At 37.7% G+C, this 24,732-nt stretch overlaps 1 protein-coding gene, 1 long non-coding RNA gene and 1 other non-coding gene across 6 annotated transcripts in view; 1 reads left to right on the forward strand and 2 right to left on the reverse strand.

The window, feature by feature from the left end:
- TENM4 (teneurin transmembrane protein 4) overlaps positions 1 to 24,732 on the forward strand; it is a 3,204,727-nt gene that overhangs the window by 1,184,134 nt on the left and 1,995,861 nt on the right. The window lies entirely within an intron of this gene.
- The window catches only part of LOC144578097 (uncharacterized), a 30,202-nt gene continuing 20,219 nt past the window's right edge, over positions 14,750 to 24,732 (reverse strand). Inside the window, exon 2 of the long non-coding RNA XR_013523211.1 lies at positions 14,750 to 15,076. This is a non-coding gene — a long non-coding RNA (uncharacterized LOC144578097). The remainder of the gene's footprint in view (positions 15,077 to 24,732) is intronic.
- Positions 16,880 to 16,987, reverse strand: LOC118145912 (U6 spliceosomal RNA). The gene has a single exon (XR_004731397.1). It is a non-coding gene; the product is annotated as a U6 spliceosomal RNA (small nuclear RNA).

Consider the following 24,732-nt stretch of genomic DNA (forward strand, 5'->3'; position numbering starts at 1 on the left):
GGCCCAAGGATGAAGCAATGATGGCTGCCACATGCTTGGACAAGGGGGAATGGGGTAATTAAGCCTAACAGGGGTCGTCCCTACTGCTGTGTCATCCCCTATTGGCTAGGGTTAGACTGCACAAGCTAGACTAGTCCCGAGCTATTTTAAAAAGATCAGGGGTCCCAGATGGAGTGGCAGGGTGCGTGTTTTGGCAGGAAGGACAGTTACAGATGTGTCAGAGCAGGTAGCCAGGGGTGATCAGTTGACCAGGATGAGTTGAAATGGAGCCATGGGGAGGGGGAGCAGATGTGAACTGATTAGAAATGGTGGAGAAGGTTGTTTACTGGAATTACAAGGAAGTTAAACTTTAAAATAGAGAATTAAAGAATAAGGGAGCTGAACATACTGACATACTGATTCTTGGAGGAGAAACTTGGGGTTCACTTTAACAGCTCTAAGCAGTTCCCAGCTTGAATTTTCCCTTTAGTTTAATATTTTGGGGGCCCAAGATATTTTCCTTTTACATTTTCTTTCAACTCCTTCAATAATTATTTTACTCTTTTCCTTAAATCGAGCTTCAATCTTCTTCTCCATCTTGTTGAGCTTCCTTGCCATCTACTTTCTGAATTCCATGTCTGTCATTTTACTCTTTTCCTTAAATCGAGCTTCAATCTTCTTCTCCATCTTGTTGAGCTTCCTTGCCATCTAGTCTGAATTCCATGTCTGTCATTTTGGCCATTTCCATTGGGTTAAGAACCTTTACTGGGGAGCCGGTGCAGTCCTTTGGAGATAATCTGGAGTTGCCAGAATTCTGGCTTTTTATTGTTGTTTGTTTATTTGCTTGCTTAAGTCTGTGTGGGCTGATGTTCCTTTACCTTTTGGCATTGCTGTCCTATGAATGAGGATTTGTGTTTTTATGTTCTTTAACGTCCCTGAGAGTTTGACTATTATATATGTTGATTTAGTTGATTGGCTTGATTTCTGGATGCTTTCAGAGTGCCAAGGCTCAGCTTGGCACTACTGTGCTGAGTGCTCTTACCCTGGGGGGCTGGGACCCAAGGCTTTGCTTTTTTCTCTGGCATCTTAAAGTCAAGTGCTGGCTGTTCTGGAAGGGCCAAGCAAGGTGCTCCCAGTCTGCTGGCAACAGCATTCCACTGAGGGCCACTGGCAAAAGCATTTGAGGAGGGTGAGGTGGGGTTATGGACAGATTCACCCCTGAAGGGTGGTGAGGGGAGCCCACTGGCAAAATTACTCTGGCAGGGGCCATCAGCAAAAACACTCTGGGGTAGGCAGCTGAGGCTGTACTGTGAGTTGAGTGGACGGGATGGTAACTTGGAAGGGCCGCACGGACAAGGGGACATGCAGATTAGACTCATTCATTTCATAAGGGAAAAATATCTTCCTCTCTCCAGGTCTAGTCCTTAACAAAGTTGAAAGACACCTAGAGGAGTGCAGAGAGCCTTGGCGGGTGAGCATCCACGGCAGTTTTTCACTGCAGCTGCCCCTCTGCCAAACCTGCTGGGCTCCATGCAAATTTGGGTTCTGTCTCTGCCAACTCTCTGGAAATATCCCCTTGCTAACACACACATCCACTGGGGTTGTGGGGATTCCTGGAGCTAGAATCCCAGAGGCCCATGGCAAGGGCGGGTTACTATACAGTTATTTTGATACATTTTAAATATACTTATTCACCATTTTCATATCTTCTTCTGTGAAGTAACTTTTAAAATGTTTTCTCAGTTTTTATTGGGTTGCTTATCTTTTTACTATTTAGTCATAGAAGGTTATTTTGTCAAATTTCTATACATATTTTGGTTACCAGTCCTTAGTCAGATATATGTTTTGTAAACATTTTCTCCCAATCTATGGCTTTTAAATTATTTTACTAATAATATCTTTTAAAGAAAGAATTTTTTAATTTTGCTAAAATCTAGTTCGTCCTTTCTTTTATGGTCACTGCTTTTTGAGGCTGGTTTACAAGAGAAATTCCTTCTCAAACCTTTCCAGGTGATTCTCACTCACAGCCAAAAGGGGAACCTGCTGTATTATGGGAATCAGTGAAATTCTCTGGCAAGCTATAGAGACGGTCAAAACATAAAGACAGTGAACTTTGGAGAAATTAGTGTATCTTAGAGAAAGCTTAGTCTGGAAAGACTTGAGTTCTCAGGCTTTGCCTCAGGACAGTGAATTTATGGGGACTTCTTAATTTCAGACTCACTTAGAGTCTCTATCATGCTTCATGACTAGATTTTAATTATTTTAGATACTAGATAAGGTAGAAGTTAAAAGATTAGGGGCTTCAGTTAAGCCTACAGTTAAGCAGGAAAAAAAGAATGAGATACGAAAATTCTCAAACTTCAGCATGCTAGCTCTGCCAGAAGTAAATTCAGTATGTTGGGTCATATAACTTTCCTATACTACTTGTATGGCAGAACTTATAGGAAGGACATAAATTAAACCTCCAACCATGATTGCCAAGTGTTAGATTAGTTTACACTTAATTTGTACTAGGATTACAAAATTAAAGTACCCAGTAAGGAAAGACACGTTGGATCCTGAGAGTAGTGGTTCCCATTTATAGAAAACTTAATATACATCAGGAATTGGCAAACTGTGGCCCATAAGCCAAATCTGTCCCACAGACTGGTTTTGGTAAATAAGTATTTATTGCGGCATAGTGCCTTCTTTGCTTATGTACTATCTATTGCTACTTTTACACTACAAGGGATATTGAATATTTTTGAGTCAAATAATGTAGGTGACAAAGTAAAAAATATGTACTATCTGTCCCTTTACAGAAAAGTTTGTTGATACCTGACATATATTATTTTTAAGCTATCTGATATGTCTATAAGAAAAATGTTTTCTGTCCATTTCAAAGATGGAAAAATTGATGCTCCTGAGTTTAGATGACTCATCTAAGACCAGAAAAGAAATAGAATTTAAACTAATGCATGAATGGCTTTAGTGCATTTACTTGTTCTTTTGTACCATATTATCACTTTCAAATATATAGAAAAACTTAAGGCAAATCTAATTATTATGATTATTGAAGTAATTTGCCATCCATTAGATACTACAAAGCAAAACTGATTGATAGAATGAATAATCAGTGTTGAAAGGTTACAAGGAAATGTGAACATTTGTTTATTGATATATAAAACACACGATATAACACAGACAAGAGCAGAGCCTGAACTAACATTTTGCAATCATGTGTCAAATAACACATTCTCCTTTGAAATAAGGTGATTACACATAAGTAAGATGCTTTCATGGGAGGCAGAACCGATTAGCAAATTAAGCCAGACTCATAGTAGGACAAATCCATAGGTAGAAGGATACTTGTGGTGGGAGAAATAACATTTTATCAAATACATAGAATTTGAACTTGTATATCAGCAGGCAAGGGAAGCAGTGCATGTGTAAAGATCAGGATGTGGGTCAGTTTGCCTACAAAGTAGATTACAAGAAGAGTTGCTGAAAATACTACAGAAAAGAAAGTCATAGTTAAATCAGAGGAGATCTTGAATACCTGCTTAGGAAATAGCAATAAATGAAGAGGGTTAAGACTTAACATGACCATCCAGTTTTCCTAGGACTAAAGAGAGTTCTTGGATACAGAACTTTCAGTGCTAAAACCAGGACAATCCCAGTTTTAGCACCCTGCCCCCAGTAACACAGACGCTTGTAGAGTAACATCTAATGCATAGCCATAATCCTTCCTCACGTCTTTATTAATATTACTGAAGTTATCTCAGAGATTCTGAGGAAGAAAAGGATAAATTGAGTCAACTGGAATTCACTTGAGAATGATAAGAGAATTAGCTTCTGAATTTATTATCAATTATATTTCATTTTAGCAAATCCTAGCATTACTGACATGCAGAATGATAACTATAGAAAAGGGTTATAGACCAGAGAGGCTAATTAATAAAACATCACCTTCTTAGAATAAAAAAGCAACAAATAATCAGTCAATCTCCTTTGTGAATTAGCTTTAAGACAGTTTTTTTAATTAAAAATTATCTCAACTTATTTTTTATTCTATGTTAATAAAGAGTTTTAAGTTATGACGAATATATTGGGCATTGCAAACTTTGATTACTTAAGGGCACTTGATACAAAATAACATTTGATTTATTCATTTTGTCTCATTCAGTCACTCAGGGGAGAGTTTTTGAGAGCCTATGAAATGCTGAAGAAATAAGGATAAATAAAAGACAAATGCCCTATCCTCAGGTAGCTCAGAATCCCCTTAGTAAAAGAAATATGTAAACAAATACTATTAAAAACAACAAGGGGAAAAGAAAGTAATAAATGCATGTCCGGTTTTGTGGAAGAAAGGAATGACTAACACTTTATACTAAATAGTTAAGAAAGGCCAGGGAGCTTGGACAGGCATGTGGTAGTATCCAAGTTTTGCTTAAAGCAGAAAGTAAGATGGCAGAATTAGACATGAGAGTCTATGCTAAATGAGTGGACAGGCAGCTTGGGCTTGATAGAACTGATGAGATATTTATTGAGGAATATAGTGTAACCATAGGATGGGTGTGGAACATGCAGAAAAAATGTGACTGTCAGAGCTGAAGAAATATTACTGTGGACTGGGTCTCAGGAGTAAGGCAGAGTGTAAAGAATCACAGATGATCTCAAACTGGAGCTGAAAACAGAAAGAAATGACAAGGGGATGTACATTAGGTGGGCAAAAATTAGAATGCTAAGAATCTTGAGTGTCGAGTGGAGCTGGGGATATAGGCATGCTCTTGCATTGTGATGCAATCTAGTATACGGCTTATTTTTTGATTCATGCATAATTCTACATATTTATGGAGTATACATGATATTTTGATAAATACATACAATATACAATTATTACATCAGAGTAGTTAGGATATCCTTTGCTTCAAACGTTTATCATTGTATTGAGAACATTTCAGATCTTCCAGCTATTTGAAAATATACAGTAAATCATTTTTAACTCTAGTCATCCCGCTGTACTACTGAACACTAACCCTCATTCTTTCTTTATAATCGTATGTTTTTATCAATTAAGATATCTCTCTTCACCCCCACTTCTTCCCAGGCTCTAGAACTGTCATTGTGTTTTCTATCTCCATGACATTATTATTAATTTTTTTTTTTTCAAATGGAGTCTCACTCTGTCACCCAAGCTGGAGTGCAGTGGTGCAGTCTCAGCTCACTGCAGCCTCCACCTCCCAGGTTCAAGTGCTTCTCCTGCCTCAGCCTCCAGAGTAGCTGGAACTATAGGCATGCACCACCACACCTGGCTAATTTTTAAAATTTTAATAGAGATAGGGTTTTGCCATGTTGGCCAGGCTAGTCTCAAATTCCTGACCTCAAGTGATCCATCTGCCTCAGTCTCCCAAAGTTGGGATTGCGGTTGTGAACCATTGTGCCCAGCTTGAGATCAACTTTCTTAGCTAACACATATAAGTAAGAACATATGATATTTGCCTTTTTCTGGCTTATTCCACTTAACTTATTGAACTCCATTTCTATTTTTTTTTTTTTTTTTTTTTGAGACGGAGTTTTGCTCTTGTTACCCAGGCTGGAGTGCAATGGCGCGATCTCGGCTCACCGCAACCTCCGCCTTCTGGGTTCAGGCAATTCTCCTGCCTCAGTCTCCTGAGTAGCTGGGATTACAGGCACGCACCACTGTGCCCAGCTAATTTTTTGTATTTTTAGTAGAGACGGGGTTTCACCATGTTGACCAGGATGGTCTCGATCTCTTGACCTCGTGATCCACCCGCCTCGGCCTCCCAAAGTGCTGGGATTACAGGCTTGAGCCACCGCGCCCAGCCTGAACTCCACTTCTAACCACATTGCTGCAAATGATAAAATTTTGTTCTTTTTAAATATCTGCGTAGTATGCCATTGTATATATAACACATTTTACATTTAACACATTTTCTTTATTTATACATTGATGGACACTTAGGTTGGTTCCATATATTGCCTATTGTGACTAGTGCTGCGGTAAACATGGGGATGCAGATGTCCATTTGATATACTGATTTCCTTCCCTTTGAACAAATGCTTAGTAGTAGGATTGCTGGATCATACGGTAGTTTTATTTTTAGTTTTTTGAGAAAGCTTTATACTATTTTTCATAATGCACAAATCTACATTCCCACTAACAATGTGTAAGAGTTCCCTTTTCTTTGCTTCCTTGCCAGCATTTATTTTTTGCCTTTTTGATAATAGCTATTCTAAATGCAGTGAGATGACATTTCATTGTGGTTTTGATTTGCATTTCCTTGCTGATTGGTGAATTTGAACATTTTTCATATACCTGTTGGTCATTTGCATGTCTTCTTTTGAGAAATTTCTATTCAGATCTTTTGCCCATTTTTAACTAATTATTTTTCTGTTGTTTGCGTTTCTTGTATATTCTAGATATCAGAATCTTGTTGGATGAATACTTTGCAAACATTTTGTTCCATTCTACAGATAGCATCTTCACATTGTTGATTGTTTCCTTTGCTGTGCAGAAGCTGGTTTTAGTTTGATATAGTTCCTTCTGTCTTTTTTTCTGTTTTGTTGCCTGTGCTTTTGAAGACTTTACAATAAAATCTCTGCCCAGACCAATGTTCTGAACCATTTCCTCTGTGTTTTGTCCTAGTAATTTTATAATTTCAGGTCTTATGTTCACATTTTAAGCCATCTTGAGTTGATTTTTGTATATAGTAAGAGATAGGGATGTAGTTTCATTCTTCTACATACGGGTATCTAGTATTCCCAGCACCATTTCTTAATAAGGGTATCTTTTCCCAAGTGTATGTTCTTGGTGCCTTTGTCAAAAATCAGTTGGCTATAAATACATGAATTTATTTCTGGACTCCCTATTCTATTTCATTGATCTATCTATGTGTCTGTTTTCATGTCAATATCATGTAGTATATTTTGAAGTCAGACAATATGATACCTGTAGCTTTATTCTTTTTGTTCAATATTGTTTTGGCTAATTGGGGTCCTTTGTGGTTTTATACAAATTACAAATTTTAAGACCTTTTTTCCTGCTGCTGGGATTATTATTATTATTATTATTATTATTATTATCGAGATGGAGTTTTGCTTCTGTTGCCCAGTCTGGAGTGCAATGGCATGATCTTGGCTCAACACAACCTCTACCTCCCGAGTTCAAGTGATCCTCTTGCTTCATCCTCCCAAGTAGCTGGGACTACAGGCATCTGCCACCATGCCCGACTAATTTTATATTTTTACTAGAGATGGGGTTTCTGCACGTTGGTCAGGCTGGTCTCGAACTCTTAATGTCAGGTGATCCACCCACCTCAGCCTTCCAAAGTGCTGGGATTACAGGTGTGAGCCACTGTACCCAGCCTATTACTGGTATTTTGATAACATATACTTCCTTGAGACCATGCTGGCACTCTTTAGGAAAAGTAAAGTTTTCCTTACTTTATGACCTGGCAATTCTGCTTCTAAATATTTATTTCAAAGAAAATTATTATGTACAGCCAAAAGAGCTTGCACAAGGTTTTTTAAAATTTTATTTTAATATTATTTAGTAACAGAAATTTGAAAATAACTTGGGTGGGTGTCTACCCATGGCAGAGTACATGGGAAAAATATAGAAGAGTGATATGTAGTGGTTAGAAACCATAAATAACAACATTGAAGGCTATGAAAGTATAGTGCTTAGATTAAAAAAAAAAGCAGGAATCAGAATGACATTTATACATTATTTAATTTTCATAAATTAAATATATGTGTGTACAAACCTGTAGTCATTTCTTCCTAAAGCAACCTATTCTTTTCTAAAAATCACCTTGCTATACAAAATCATGCAATAAAAAACACTGTACTTATGAAGACAAAGTGTTTGGGGAATGAAAACTTTTGCCAGTGACATTAAAAAGTTTGATATCTAATAAAAACTGCAGTACAATTAAATACATTAAGTGGTTAAGTACATACATGTTACAATATATATGTATAGAAACTCTTTAAAAAGATCGGAAGTGTTCTTGTAAAAATGAGCATGGGGAGGGTTGGAACTTGTGTTATTGTGAGGTGGTGAAACAAAGCTGATCTCAAATCAGACAGAAAGTTGTAGTGTCAAATATATACTTGTATGGCTCATAACACAGGGAATCGAGGTAGCTAGTCCATGTTTGAGGAGCGTGTATACATATACTCTCTGAATGTTCCTTTGGTGCTCCAATTACTGGGGTACAGTTTTCTGAATTCACTTAATGTTTCTCCTGGACAGAATTCTACATAACATAAATTTTACATTATACTCAAATTGTTTGCTCTGTCAATGGCATGAAAACAAATTCACAATTGCATAAAGAGCATTACAGCAGAAATGACTGTATGAACACATGAAAACAAGTGGGATTAAGGCATTGTGAAAAGAGAAAATACATAAATATATAAAATACAGGAGGAGCCTTTTGTGAACCAGTGATGATAACTGATAATGTTCCCAAAGTGAAGACTATCATTAATCAACTGTCTACTACTTTGATGCAGGGTGGAAAAAAAGTAGGGACAGGTAGCAGAGAATTTGGGCAAGGTGAGTATTTTACAGAAGAGTCCATGAGGAATTCCAGGGTGCCTGAAGTTTGTTTTCTTGTGTAATAGGAGCTAACCAAATGAGTTTATTAAATAAAAGAAGTGAGGTTTGCAGAGGACCTAAAATCCAGGTACTGACAATCGAGATGAAGGAACAGCTTTGCAGTGACACGAGAAACCAAGCAACAGAATTGTATAGAACTAGGATAGAAAGAAAAAGAGAATAAAAACATCAACACAGATTATAGTTGATAATAAACAGGAAGTTGATCTCTAAATCAGCCAGACACTGGTCTGGGTAAGCTCCTTGGAATTTTGAGCTTTCTGAGTGTTAATACCCATATATCCTTTTTAATATATGGCTCACTGAAAAGAGTGAGCAGATTATATGGCCCAACATCATCAATGATGGGAAACTACAGAGCATACCCAATAATTTAGTGACTGCCACTTTACTTGATCCTGGAACACAGAGGGATGGTTAGAGAGAAACACAGAAACTGTAAAAGGAGATATGAAAAGTAGTCTGCAGAGGAAATAAAAATTGCAAATCCAAGGACAGAAGTGAGAAACCAGCCTCTAGATAGTAATGAACAATAAGACAGTGGATAGTAAAAATGAAAGGTGATAATGAATCACTTTTACATAGATGAATATTCACTGGGAGGATGTGGTTTAAAAGAAAAAAATACATGCTTTCTGGAGATGGAAAGATACTGCTGTTGAAACAGACTAGCTAATATTTCCCCTTTGGAATAATGTGGGTTGGACTAGGACATAGAAATATGCACTCCAAAGGAAAACTACAGCATTTTTATTAAAAGCAAGCTATAAAGCCAGCAAGAAACAAAGAATGGAAGGAGGGAATAGAGAGAGGGAGAGCACTTAAAAGGCCATGTAACTTGAGATGGATGTTAAATCATCTGCCTGCTAAGTTCCTATGATTATCCTTCGATAACTGTACCCTGAGCTGAAATCTTCCTTGCCTTTGAAAATCTAGGTAACATGGGCTTTAGATTCCCTCTCACCTACCTGGGCTTACAGACAGCCAGTATTTCTCTGGATGTGTCTAAGGTTCTGCTTTCATGGCCGCCAACATATCTGGGCACCTGCTGTGTCCTGGGTCATCTTGGTTGACCTATACTTGGAACTCAGGCTCCTCAAATTTTATAAGATTAACACTTCTAACAAATGTCTCTATTAGACTATCCAAAAGATGCAGTGGCAAAAGAGAGAAAGATGCAGTGGCTTTAAGTCAGAGCAACGTAAAGAACTTTAAACAGAAGAGTAAGAAACATTGCTCTTAGAACATCCTCAGCTGCCCTACCACCACAGAGCTTCACAAATCTTTAGCCCATTAGGCTGTTTTTTCTTGCCCATCCTCCCCTTCTTCTCCTGTCAGGTATTTTGTTTATTTCTCTTTTTCATGTTTAATTGTCACATAGAAAGTGTTGTGTCCCTTTTTTTGGAAGCCGTGATGCCAATTAGCTAACACCAGAACTCATTGAAGTTTTTTATTTTTTTTATTATTATTATTTTTAATACAAACACTGTCTCTTTTCTTATGGAAATTCTGGTTGTCATAAATGATAATTTTTTTTTTTTTTTGAGACAGAGTCTTGCTTTTTCACCAGGCACCAGGCTGGAGTGCAGTGGCACAATCTTGGCTCACTGCAATCTCTGCCTCCCAGCTTCAAGCAGTTCTCCTGTTTCCATTTTTTGAGTAGCTGCGACTACAGGGGCACACCACCATGCCCAGCTAATTTTTGTATTTTAGTAGAGAGGAGGTTTCACTATGTTGGCCAGGATGATCTCCATCTCTTGACCTTGTGATCTGCCTGCCTGCGCCTCCCAAAGTGCTGGGATTACAGGCGTGAACCACTGTGCTGGGCCCCTTTTATTTCTTTACACTGATTTTTATGGATGGCAGTGAAGGGTCAGCTAAGTTAAATGACGCACAAGATCACAGAGCTAGCTAGGAAGATGAGTAAGTACTCAAAAGCTGCTTTTGCTAATAAAAAGAGAAGCCTATCCTGAGTGTTCCTTTGCTTCCATCAATTGGTGCTACCCTGTGGGGTCAGGTTAGTTTACATTTTACAGACAAGGAGACTGAGACTCAAAGAGTGTGGGACACTTTTTCAAGGTCAGGCAAGTAGTATTTCACCTGTTTCTATTTTCCAGGTAATGGAGGCAAGTAAGATGAAAAAACAAAACAAATACTTGAAAGGGCAGTCTGCCATTGATATGGTTTGATGACTGAAGGGCCATCGTATTCTATTTCAGTGTGGCGGTTTGCTCTGAGAGCCCACAGAGCCCTGCTTGAATTTTTAGTGTTTTCCAGTTCATGAAATTGACGCATTTTCTTCTTTTCCTCTCTTTGTTTTTCAAGTTTCCTGGTTATTGAGCAGTGGCGGGGGGCAGGGGGGTGGTCTAGGTATTTTTGGATTATGGAAGGTAGGTAAGAGAAAGGATATTCTGTCTCTAGTTTGACCAGCTGTGCGCTCGTGCACTGTCTCTCTCTCTCTCTCTCTCTCTCTCTCTCTCTCTCTCTCTCTCTCTCTTTCTTTCTTTCTTTCTTTCTCTTTTGAGATAGAGTCTCGCATTGTCACCCAGGCTGGTGTGCAGTGGTGCCATCTCAGCTTGCCTACTGGGTTCAACAATTCTCCTGTATCAGCCTCCCAAGTAGCTAGGATTACAGGTGCCACCACCATGCCCAATTAATTGTTTGTATTTTTAGTAGAGACAAGGTTTCATCATGTTGGCCAGTCTGTCTGGTCTCAAACTCCTGACCTAGTGATCCAGCCACCTCGGCCTCCCAAAGTTGGGGGATTACAGGTGTGAGCCGTTGCACCTGGCCAGATGTTTCTAAAGCCCTTATAATAGTCATGGTACATAGCAAGTATTACATAAATACCTATGAGATTAAAAATAAAAATATGTAATCTCAGAGGACAAGTAGACACAGGTATTTGAAGACAGAACTTTGCCCAGCTCTGTGGGTTTGGGTTTTAATCCAAATCTTAGATCCTCTAGTACTTCTTTCCCCTTTCCTGGTGTGTGCGCTGCTTTAGAGATGTAAGTTTATTGAAATGGTGCTTAACTACAGGCTTTGTGAGTGAAGGATGCTGTGTATCCTATTTATTAGTTTATTCCCACCGCCTGGTGCTGCACAGTTAATTGAAGTCCTTGCCATTTCAGTCTCCTGTCTATATTGAAAATTCACTTTTGCGAAAGTAAATAAAAGATTAGGAGTCTGTCTCCTGCTTTTTCATCTCTGACCCCTTCTAAGAAAGAGCGGGGGTATGTCTATTCTTGACAGAACTCCCTTCCCCATGGTAAGTGAAAAAGCCACCCAGTAAGAAAACCAGAAGATGGAGCCCTTCTTACAGAGCCTCTGTCAGTTTAAAGTTGATCTGTCCTATTTAGGAATAATCTCCTCTCAGCTTTTCCTTCTGATACCTGTGGTGATTTCAAATTAGGGTGAATCAAGGTCATTCAGAAACCTTACACTACTCGTCCAGGGACCGGTGAGGTGGAACTGAAGAGAGGGGAAAGGTCCAGGTTATTTTGAGGAATCTTGGGGCTGAAAGATTCAGAGCTGCTTAGAGCCGCATAATTTCCCTGGAGAAACTTCTGGCAAGTTTGCACTATGGGTAACACCAAATAGCTACGGCAATGTGGCTCATCTTCATGGCCAAGAAGAAATGTGCTTAACAGGAGATAAACTCAGTGCCAGAATCATCCACAGTGGAACAACAACAAAAAAAAAATCAAAATGTGTGGTAAATGACTTTGTGTATAACTGCTCATGTTGAAAATAAAGAAAAAAAACTTCAGAAAAGGAAGTAAAAAGTTATTATTAACAATAATAGTGAATAAGAGCTTTTAAATGATCAATTGCAGAACTTCACAGATTTAGTGCAGAATCTTGCACTTGGAGATACTTGAGGAAAGTGTATGTGTTTATATTCCAATTTATAAAAAAAATCTGTTTTTATCATACAGGTTAAACTTCAACAAATGCAAACTATTGGGTTCAATGATGAACTCATTCCTTCCAAGCTTTCCTCATCCTTTTTAGACACTGATGGCTGTCACCACACTTTGATTCCAGAACATTGTGAAAGTTCTGTGGAAACGGCATAGGCTTTGAAGTCACACAGACTTGCATTCAAATGCTAGCTCCTTGATTTACTTGATGTATGACCTGGGATCAATTACTCAGCATCTAGCAACCTCAGATTATCAGCTAAAATCACTAGTGGGCAATTAGAATATCCACTTCTCAGAGAAGTTGGGAGTGCCAAATCAGAAAATATCATTCAAACCACATACCTCAGTTTCTTTCAGATAGTAAGATACAATAAATATTTGCTTCATTAATACTTTATGGTGGGGCAGATACCCTAGAAACAGTGGAAGTAGCCTGTGTGTTCTTGGTTAGAATAAGTATCCAGAACATTCATCTGTTACTAGACTCTATGATCCCTTTTGTTGTAACTCAAAGAGCAGAGTACTACCAAGACAAATGAACTTCCTTAATGGCTATTACCATAGTTACTCTCTATTTTTATCTTACAAAGTGATACCAAAGCAGAGAGGGGAAGTGCTGGGAAGGGAAGGGTGTGGTCCCTTTAAATGACATGGAAGTGAGGAAGGGCATGGTCCCTGTCTAGGGCTCCACCCTAGGGCCTGTGCCTAGGGACCTAGGTGAAGACAGACATTTTTGTTTTTCTGCCCAAATGTTGCATTTCCCAAGACCATCCTGGCCACGCCCACATCCTATGCCTATGAAAACCCTGAGACTCTAGCAGGCAGAGACACAAGTGGCTGGACACTGAGAGGAACATATTGGCAGAAGAAGACACAAGTGGCTGGACATTGAGAATATGTCGAGAGGAGCATGCTGGTGGAAAAGCACAGGACAGATGCTGGCACACAGGCAGGCAATCCACTGGTGGAATGAGGCAAAATTTGGCCAGGGCAGTTGGAGGAGAACCCTGGCTGCTGAGCAGCCTGATCCACTCCATCTTCTTCTGGCTTCCCCCATCTGCTGAGAGCCACGTCCACTCAATAAAACCTTGAACTTATTCTCCAATCCCAGGTGTGATATGATTCTTCTGAACACCAAGGCAAGAATCCAGGATGCAGAAAGCCCTCTGTCCTAGTGACAATGTAGAGGGTCTAACTGAGCTGGTTAACACAAGCTGCCTATGGACCACTGAACTAAGAGAGCACCCTGTAACCCATGCCCACTGGGGCTTCAAGTGTAAACATTTACCTCTAGACACTGTCGTGGCATCAGAGCCCCACAACCTGCCCGTCTGTATGTTCCCTTAGAGGTTCGAGCAGTGGAGCACAGAAAAAGCGAGACACACCCCCATTGCATGGCCCATGAGGGGTACAAGGGAAATTTTCTCGTTTCAAAAGGACCTTTCACGTAGTAGAAAGTCAATAAATATTTGTAGAATGAATTAATTAAAAACTAATGAGCATAAATCCTTAATTAATAAGGTATCATTATTGTATTTCCCTGTACCCCACAGAGGAGGGGGGTAAAACCAACTAATGAGAGCTGAAATTGGAATAGGAGGGAATTGAATTGTGCATGAGCATGTACGTTTAATTCCACAGATGTATTCTGGGATAAAGACTAAATAGAATACACGTTTCTTATTTATTCTTCATCTATACCTTCAATCCTAGATTATCAGATTCCTCAGAAGGATGACTCTTAGGATATTCCACCATTATATAAAAACAATTGCACATATTTATTGGTACAGGAGGACATTGTCAAGGGGAGTGTAGGGGAAGGACATTTCCATAGATACTCAGACATCTGAGTTCTTGTCTGTCAGCTAGCTATGTGAACTTGGGCAAGCCGGTTCCCTTTTCTGAGCCAGTTTCTGGATATAATTAAAAGATTGGATTTGACAGTCTATATAATATTTGCCAGCTCTAAAATACTTTTAATTATGTGGGTAGGAATTTGGTTATGACCCTTTGGACATAGTCATGAATACCTCTGTTTTAGTACTTGAAAACATACAGCTGATGATCTATCTATATATTTGTGTGTTTCACTAGACCATGAACTTCTTCAGGCTGTGACTTAGTACCTAGAACAGAGAGTTTAAAAATTAACTGAAAATTATTAATTCTACTGCTCAGATATATTAATAGAGTTCACAAGTTTGAATTGTGATTTAGTCTATATTTAAAAAAAGAAACGAGAACTAATGCCAATGACAATTTTCAAATGGTCTTAGATTCTACAACTTTAAGTGCACTTCAGGTAAATGTGGTGACCCAGAGGGTTAAAGTGAAGTGATTAAAAATGACTTAGTCTGCCGTTTTTCAAAGGGCATAGGTGTACACTCCTATAAGCCATTCCTTTCTTCCTCACATTGGGTGATGAGCAGGACTTGTGCCTCAGACTTTGAACTTGTGCTTCAGTTAACATTTTTATCTGTGGCTTGACTGAAGATACAGTGGACAGCTCATTGCATGCACAGGTGACAGAGATCTGGAAGGAAGAACACTTATGGTTTCACACTGAATCATAATCCAAAAAGAATTTAACAAGTTTACTATGATAAGACAATTTGTCTCATAAAATACAGTGAACATAGAAGAACATTCTACCCAGATTTCTAAAAAAACCAAATGTGTTACACAGGTTCAGGGCTTAGTGATTACAAATCTAAAGTATCTTAAGGTTTTTTAAATAATTATAGTGGTAATTATCACAATAACAGCCATCATTTGTTGAAAATAGTAGATCTCCCTTATCTACGTTTCTCCTTTTTGTGGTTTTAGTTACCTGAGGTCAACTGCAGTCCAAAAACAATAAATGAAAAATTCCAGAAATCTACAGTTTGTAAGTCTTAGATTGTAAGCCATTCTAAGCAGCATGATGAAATCTCCCACTGTCCTGCTCCTTCCCACCTTGGATACAAATCATCCCTTTGTTCAGCATTTCCATTATCATGTATGCCACCCATCCATCCATTAGTCAACTACATTGTCTGTTCCTGACATCCAACTATTGACATCTACATGGGTTGAGGACCCAGAAGCACCTCAAGCAGACAATTTTCCTTCTGATGTATTGTCAGAAGGTCAATAGTAGCCTGTAGCTACGTCACAGTGCCTGTGTCATTCATCTCACTTCAACTTAACACATAGGCACAAAAAGTGTGAGCATGATATTTAGAGAAAGACCAATTTTACATAACTTTTATAAAAGTATATTATTATAGTTGTTTTATTTTATTACTATGTTAATCTCTCACTGTGCCTAGTTTACATATTAAATGTTATCATTGGCATGTATGTATAGGAATAAACGTAGCATATATAGTATTCTGTACTATCCATGGTTTCAAGCATCCACTGAGAATCTTGCAGTGCATCCCACATGAATAAGTGGGGATGACTGTATTTACTCTATGCCAGGAACTGTATTAGATGTTACACCTCTGAGTTTCAAGGTCATCATCTTTTCAGTGTCCTGTGTTGAAAGTTAATTTAAGACAACCGCTGATAGGACTCCTACAATGTTACGTGATTTTAAAAAGAATTAAGATAGCTAGGCAGGCGGAATCCCATGTTTTGTGCTAGTGAAACTTGGTTGAAATTGTATTCAGATTTAGATTCCTTAATTTCATATATATAGTGTATGCTCCAGGGGAAAGTGAGGGACCTAATAACCTTATTTCCCAAGGATTACCTGGGGAAAAAGTGAATAATAATCTGGATTAGTAGAGAAGGGGAATGATAGCTGTTATTAGAAACTGAAAAGGCTATCCTGTGACTGTTGTATTAGGCCTATTTTATCTAGATCCTGAAGAAAGAAGCAGGGTGTAGAATGAAAGGAACATAAATGGATTTTGGTTTAACAGAGGAAAAAAAAATACTAATAGTGAGTTCTATCCTAATACTGCCAAATGAATGAGAGTCCCACTGTTAACGGTGTGCGGGGTTAAGTTGGACATTCACTGATGGAAAAGGAAGACTGGAACTGATGATTGAAGAGTTGCTTCAAGGTCAGTTTCAAAATAGTAATTGTATTATTCTCTGATTATATATTGATAGAGTCTGCTTTAGAGTTTGCAATCAAAACCTTTTCTGATTTAGCGGAAGCTACTCGATTAAAAATCTGCTGGATGTTTTATAAATACTTGTATAATTCCTGCCCTCTAAGATAGTATAATGAAGATATTTCTGCAAGTTTCTTGCTTTCAGATCTTTTACTTATCATAAAAATTCTGCAAGTTTCTTGCTTTCAATCCTTTCACTTATCATAAAAATTCTTTCTTTTTTAATTTGATTTTTTTAATGCTTTGTGAATTTTGCACGTCATCCTTGTGCAGGGGCCATGCCAATCTTCTCTGTATCATTCCAATTTTAGTATATGTGTTGCCAAAGGAAGCACTATTTCTCATGGTGAGTCTAAGACATAGGCTTTCCGTTTTTGCATTACTAGATGGTGAAACTGACCCATAGAAGTTAAGCAATATATCTAACATCATACTGTTAATTCGCAGTAGTACTGTGATACAAACATAACTGATTAACAATTCTAAACAAAGCATCCTCCTCCACATTTTCATGAAGATGCACAAATTAGAGTAATTTTAAAAAGACCTTCAGTTTTGTAGTTTTTTTTTTGGTAATAAAAGTCCATTTCTTTTGACTTTTATGATAAAAAAGGCATGTCATGAGAAATTTTAAAAATATAGTAATATTTAAAATAATAAAAAGCAGAATAATATCCTCTATAACTCTACCATCTGGAAAATTACTTCAACTATTATAGTGCATAATTTTTGAGGTTTTTCATACATGTATTTCATGAAATATATAAATATATAATCAAAAATAAATATTACATATAAATATACATACATGCAAATATATAGATACATAATTTTGAAGATAAGTAGGACCACCTGCTCTGTGTTATTCTTTGCTTTTTATGGGAAATGCAAGTTTGCAAGCATATTCTAATATCACTAAACATTTTTCTTTTTAAGATATTGTTCTCACTGTACTGCATGCAAGTACATTTTTATTTTCTCAATATCCACTGAATATTGTATTTTTGAACAGTGTAAGGAAGTTTTTTAAATTGTGTATATGTAACATTAGCCAAAATTATTTAAAGTCAATAAATTTTTATTCAAGCAATTCTATGTTGTGATGAATATTTTATTTTATCAAGCAGTTTTAGGTGCTGTAGTTGGTTGTTCATGATGCAAGAAGGCCCTGAGACTATTCTGTAAAACATACATATTCTTTAATTTTCTTTTGTAAAAATGTTTTTGTCTGTTTGTTTTAAATTTTAATAGCTTTAGGGGCACAAGTGGCTCTTGGTTACAGTGGATACGTTGTACAATGGTGAAGTCTAGGCTTTTAATGTACCTGTCACTGGAGTAGTACACATTGTATCCAACAGGAATTTTTTCATCCCTCACCCCCATCCAACTCTCCCCTCTTCTGGGTCTCAGTGTCCCTTGTACCACTCTGTGTGCCTTTGTGTACTTATAGCTTAGCTCCCACTTATAAGTGAGAGGAAGTGATATTTGTTTTTCCATTCCTAAGTTACTTTACTTACAATAATGAACTCCACTTCCATCCAAGTTGCTGCAAAACATATTATTTCATTAATTTTTATGTATTTAGTAGTATTCCGTGGTATGTATATATATGGTATATGGCACATGGAGTATGTACCATGTACTTGCATGCAGTGTGGTTAGAGCAATAATAAACAAATATTTAGTGATATTAGACTATACTAAATGAGGTATATATACCTTATTTTCTTTATCCACTCATCAATTGATGAGTGCTTTGGTTGATTCCATATCTTTGCTATTGTGAATTGTTCTGTGATGTATGCACACATACTGGTATTCTTTTTACGTAATGAGTTATTTTCCTTTGTATAGATACTCAGTAGTGAGATTGCAGGACAACATAGTAGATGTACTTTTAGTTCTTTGAAAAGTATTCCTGCTGTTTTCCAGAGAGGATGCACTGATTCACATTCCCAGCAATAGTGTATTCTCTTTTCACCACATCTGTGCCAACATCTATTATTTTTTGGCTCTTTAATAAAGGCCATTCTAGGTATGATAAGATGGTGTCTCATTGCAGTTTTAATTTGCATTTCCCTGATATAATATCACTAAATTATTTTTCTAAAGCATGAACTTTATTTGCTTCAGCCTAAAGATAGCCTAAAACATAAAAATCCATTTTTATTGACATGCTAGTAGAATTATTTCCCTGAAATACTGAGATTTGTGGTCAGTCACTTTAAAGAGGTGAAAGGAATGTTTTGTTTCATCTGCCCTCAGGACTGAAGACAGATTAGGAGTAACTGAAAGCAGCCACTTTCTATTATTTTTTGGCTCTTTAATAAAGGCCATTCTAGATATGATAAGATGGTGTCTCATTGCAGTTTTAATTTGCATTTCCCTGATACAATATCACTAAACTATTTTTCTAAAGCATGAACTTTATTTGCTTCAGCCTAAAGATAGCCTAAAACATAAAAATCCGTTTTTATTGACATGCTAGTAGAATTATTTCCCTGAAATACTGAGATTTGTGGTCAGTCACTTTAAAGAGGTGAAAGGAATGTTTTGTTTCATCTGCCCTCAGGACTGAAGACAGATTAGGAGTAACTGAAAGCAGCCGCTGGTTTCCCATCACACTCATGCCTGCTTGATCTAGCCCCTATCCAACACTAACCTCAGTCACCTAGTCCTCTGTTAGCACTTTGGCCTCATTCTCTCTCTTGAGCATGCCACGTGTATTCCAGGCCTAGATCTGAGCACATGGCATTCACATGGCTTAAAAAGCTTTTCCTAAATATTCATTTGTATCTCTGTTTCAACATCACCTCCTGAAAGAGGTCTTCCTGACTCCCTTAGCCCCAGAAACCCTGCCCTCCCTTTCCTCTTTTCCATCACCTACCTTCACTCTGCTTTATGTTTCTGTATACCACTTCATTAGCTACAATCATATCATGTAAGTATTTGTTTCTTGGTATTTTCCTTCTCATTTATTAAATATAGTGGAATGACAGTGCTTCTGTTTAATCAGTACCAACCTAGAATAGTGCTTGGCATAGAGTGAGTACCCTACATATGCTTATTAATGAATGAGGGAGCAGCTTGAAAGGCATGCCTGGGAAAAAGATTCCATTTTATTTTTTACTAAGTTGGGAAGTCAGGGAGGGTGTTATGCTGTTTCCTCATCTGTCTTTGTCGCTGATCTAAGAGAGATTATTTAAGAGGCCTGAACCTGAACATACAGGTGGTTTATTCTTTGATACTGGAGTTTTTGTGGGAAGAACAAAAACCAGAAGTTGTCCTGAAGGAAGGCTAGGCAGAAAAGACCAGCTTGTCAATATGGTTGGGCTAGACAGAATGGGAGGATGAGACGGAGTCAAACGGGATTTTTTTTTTAAATGAAAAGAGTCATTTCTCAGTGGCAGCTGGTAGATAAATAAACCTTGGGAAACTCACAAGGCCAAGTACAGGTACTGATATTGCCTTTCTATATTCATGACTGAAAAGTACGTATATTTAAAGGGCCCAAAATAAGTGGAATGCTGTTATTTTTATCAGAAGAGTAATGATAAGCTCATTAATTGTCTATGTGGACAGGTGATACAAGCCTCAGAAGTATTCTTTTGGCTTGCATTTTTAAGATCCCATAAAAGAAAATGCAATCAAATTGTGATTTTTTTTTGAGAAGGGAGTTATCCATCAGCATTAGAGTCTTGATAAGGCTATATAGGTTTCCTAAGAAAGACACTTCTTCAAAGGTGATAACATAGTTATCTCTCTGTCATGCAGTGTAATTGATAGCACTATTCAAAATTAATAGACTTTGGTGTGTAGTAAATTAATGCACAGCATGCTCAGAGCAGAAAGCTTACTACTTCTGGGATTTTTAACCCACATCTAGAATTCGAGTAACATGAAAAGTGAGGGATGGGCGAGAGCTCATGTCTGAGGATACGGCAAAGACCGACAAGTTTTACAACATGATAGTGGTCATAAAATCAGACTTAACAACCCCACAGTCCTGCAAGTGAGACAGAAAGGTGTTCACAGGAAACCTGTGCTTCTGATACACATCATCCCTCCTATTTATTTTATTACCATGAGCTTACAGTTCCCATTGGTGGCTCTGCCTGAGCTCTTAGAAATATGATAACATAGGAGCACTTAAGAAATATTACATTAATGGGGGATTTCTATTAGTCTTCTGTAACCTGCATTAATATTGGAACATTTTAATAGACACCATCATAATGAAAACAAACCTACTAGCATATGTAGTCAAAAGGAATCATCTTTTTTGAGCTAGAATGGGGAGGAAATTAGAGTAAAACAAAAAGAATCAAATCAGGAAAAAGCATAAAAATGAATGAAAATAGGGCCCAGACAGGCTGACACTCTTAGAGAAAATAATGTAGAAGCAGCAGTTTATCTTGTTTCTTGTGGGAACTAGACTGGAAAGTTGGGGGGAGGTGCCCATCTATGATGCCACAGAAGAGTTCACCAGAGAGGTAAAATTGAGTTTTTTCCTTATTCTCAATTTTCTAGCAGATAGATCAAGGACTTTGGAGGCATAGAAATCTTGAGTAAGATTATGGCCCTTTTGTTTGTTTTATGTTAATCCATACAATAAAGGCAATCAGATAAATTTTTAGGGTCATGATGAAGAAGAAAACAGATTAGACATGTTAAGGACCAAGCACAATACTTGGAACAGGGCTGTCATTTTTGATGTACAGGTTGTGCCCTCCACAGTCACTAAAGAGTGCCATCTGCATCTGTAGGACAAATTGTAAGCACTCTCCCATGGCATACCCATACTTTTCATCCTCATTGAAGACCATCTCCCAAGGTGTCTACTTTGAGAGTGTAAAATCAAGATGATCTGCCATTACCTTCTCGGACACATTCTAATGATAGCAGTGATGAGAAAGACAGGACAGGGAAGACTTCTGAGTCAATGGCATGTATCATTCTCTCCATCTAAAATATGGCCCTTCCCTCTTATAGTCAGACTTTTTGTGCCTTTTTGGGAAGTGTTCCCTGATGCTTTACATGTCTTTTCTTTTTTTTAATCTCAAACTACATAAGATCCCTCTCTACCAGGTTCCTGTGACCCTCTGCATTGATGTCATAGGCTAACTTTCTCAGTGTACATTCCACATTGTATCATAAGTGTTCTTTTTTATTATTCTATCACAACGCTGTGAACTTTGAACTTCTTACTTGTCCCTGTATGTTTAGTCCCTGATTCAATGTCTGGCACAGTTATTGCTCAGCAGGTGCTTGACGAAAATTTATCAGAAAGTGTGGCGTCCTCTCGTTCTCTGAGCTTTCACTGGGAGCTACAATCCTGAGCTGTTAGTGATCAGCCATCTTGGATCTTTCTCTCCTATGAGCTATGTAAAACACCTGGGCTAGAGTATTCACTCAGTAAGTTGAGCAGTATTTCATTAGTATTATACTATTTTATGACCATATTCAGATATAATTAAATGTACCAAAAGTATGCAATTATTGAAAAAAAAATAAACATTTGTTAAAAAAAAAATCCCACTGAGCCCCTTAATTCTCTGGACGTCTGCTCTACAAAGGTGCCATTTTCCCTTTTCTCACCACAGGGATCCACCTCTGTTTCCCCTTTGCACTTTTTGTAAGTTCATACATTTATTGTGTCTGATGCTCACAAACCCATTATGTTTAATGAATACCCCTTCTAACATCATGCTGCTTAGATGAAGCTAGAGTGCCTAATGATTTTGCTTTTAACAGTGACTTTGTGTACTCTATTTCTAAAACTTAGCAGAGCTGATCATCATTTTAATATTTCTGAAATCCTTATAGTAGCCGTTAAATTTGTAACAACGCTTTTGAGCACTGATCATATAAATTATGCAGGACTAGGCACCATAGGGAGATACAAACATGAATGTGGTCCTGCCTCTCCCCTTGAAGTTCAAGGTCTCAGATCAAAAGTTTCTTAGTTAATATGCTTAGAAGAGCCACTCACAGTGATATTCTCTATGGCCATGAATTAGATCTCTTGAGTTAAAAAAAAAAAAACATTACTTGGGCAGCTTTTAATGCACTGGATATGTACTATATGCTTTGAAAATAGATCTGAATAAGACACACATGCTCTGCCCTTGTGAATCAGGTAATTTAGTGATGAAAACAGAGTGGAGAATATAAGCACACTTTTTTAATGTTTTGGGCTAAATGTTTTAGCTGGGGTAAGCATACAGAGTGTTGGTGATAATCAGCTAAGAAGAAGTCAGACTGGAGATTAAGGAAAACCTTGAAAAAATGATGAAAAAAGGCTTCTTAAAAAGCATACTAATGTAGGTTATCACATTTTGATCCTTACGAGGATCAAAAGAAAAATTTAGCTCAAAATAGTTACTTAATTATTGAATAATAATTGAGTTATGGGTGAAAATAGTTGGGAAAGTGTACCCCAGGCAGAGGGAAAATGGGAGGAAAGGCATGGTATAAGGTTACTATAAATGGTTGTACTGAAAGTGTAGGATCAAGGTAAGGACTGATGAAAATTGAGTATGGATAGACTAGAGAGTCAGGCCAGAAAACCTAGATTTTGTCCTGCAGGAGAAGAGTTCTCATAGTGTTAAGGAAATAAGAGATTCACTCACATTTATTTTTAGAAAAACCTATTCAGCCACCATGTAGAAGACTGATTTGAGAAGTTCAAGACAAAAGACAGGAACACTCGTTAGAAGTCTGTTACATTGGTACAGCTGAGAAATGAGGAAGGCCTGGACTTTGCACAGGACTAGAAAGGAAAGGAGAGAATAAGCCGTCATGGAGACTATAAGTAGATGACACAGGTAATTTATTTAATGATGTACGTGATGAGAATAAAAAAGAGACAGAAGAATGGATGAAAACATCAGGATTTCTGTCTAGCTGTGTGATAGCATGGAAAGAGGAATGAGTTCAGTTTGGCCATGTAGTCTTTCTAGTGCCAGATGGGCAGTTTCAACAGGCATTTTCATATATGAATTGGAAGCAGAGATACAACCTCACTGTTGGAAATAGTAACTTAAGAGTCTTCTGCACATAGAGAGAATAACCTTAAAAGTAGATAAGACTGTGAGACATGCCTCTAGAGAAGGAGATGCTAAGTAGGGGTTTGGAATGTATTTAGGAGAGTAAAAACTTTCAGTGGAAAAATGGCAAGACAGGGTAGCTTTTAGAAGCCTGAAGATGATAGCTATCTACATCAGTTATCAAACAACAGTGTGTGTAATAAACAACTAAAGATCTTGCACAAGGTTCCTTGGCCCCACCCTAAGAAAATCTGCTTGATTATGATAAAGCCTAGGAAACTGCATTTCCCAGCAAGCACCCAGGTGATAATGCAGATGGTTCATGCATCCAGCTCTGGGAAACACAGACCATATTACTGTTTGAGTGGGAGAAGACTGAACACAGGGTATGCGCTTATCAAAGTGCTATGCTTAATGAACTAGATGTGAGCCTCCTCCAGATTTGCTTGGCAAGTAACCAGCAGAAGAAAATTCTTGTTACCAATTTATACTTATTTCCTAGACCAAAAATATCACCCAAAGCTGTGTCAAAACCTCACACACCCAGAGCAGAGTTTACAGACACAAATAAAAGTCAGGCTGGGGAAAATGAAGGAAATCCAATGCAATATATTTGTATTCTGTCACTGAGGCACTGTCTAATGTTGCCGTAACTATGATGTATAGGTCTATCAAAGCATGTGTTACCATGGTCTGAATTTCCCAACTGGAGAAAAATGATTAATGTAGAGATTTGCATTAGATGTGGTCTTGGACATCAATATTTCAGCTTAGGTAAACAGGAGCTTTACGTAATTTATTGGCTCTCATTATGGATGGCTTGTAGAAGCCAAATTCCCCCTCTGCCTCCAAAATGACCTTTCATGCTCTACAAATCAATCTAGAAGAAGTGAAGCAAGTTGGTTCATATTTTAGAAAGAAAAAAAATGACTTCACATGTCAGGGGCTTAATTGTTGTGATTGTGACCCATTTGGAAATTAGTTAACATTTGCTTCAGGCCTCTGACTTCATGCATTATTTATTTTCATCT

This window comes from Callithrix jacchus, chromosome 10, assembly GCF_049354715.1.
Source record: "Callithrix jacchus isolate 240 chromosome 10, calJac240_pri, whole genome shotgun sequence".
Lineage (NCBI taxonomy): Eukaryota > Metazoa > Chordata > Mammalia > Primates > Cebidae > Callithrix > Callithrix jacchus.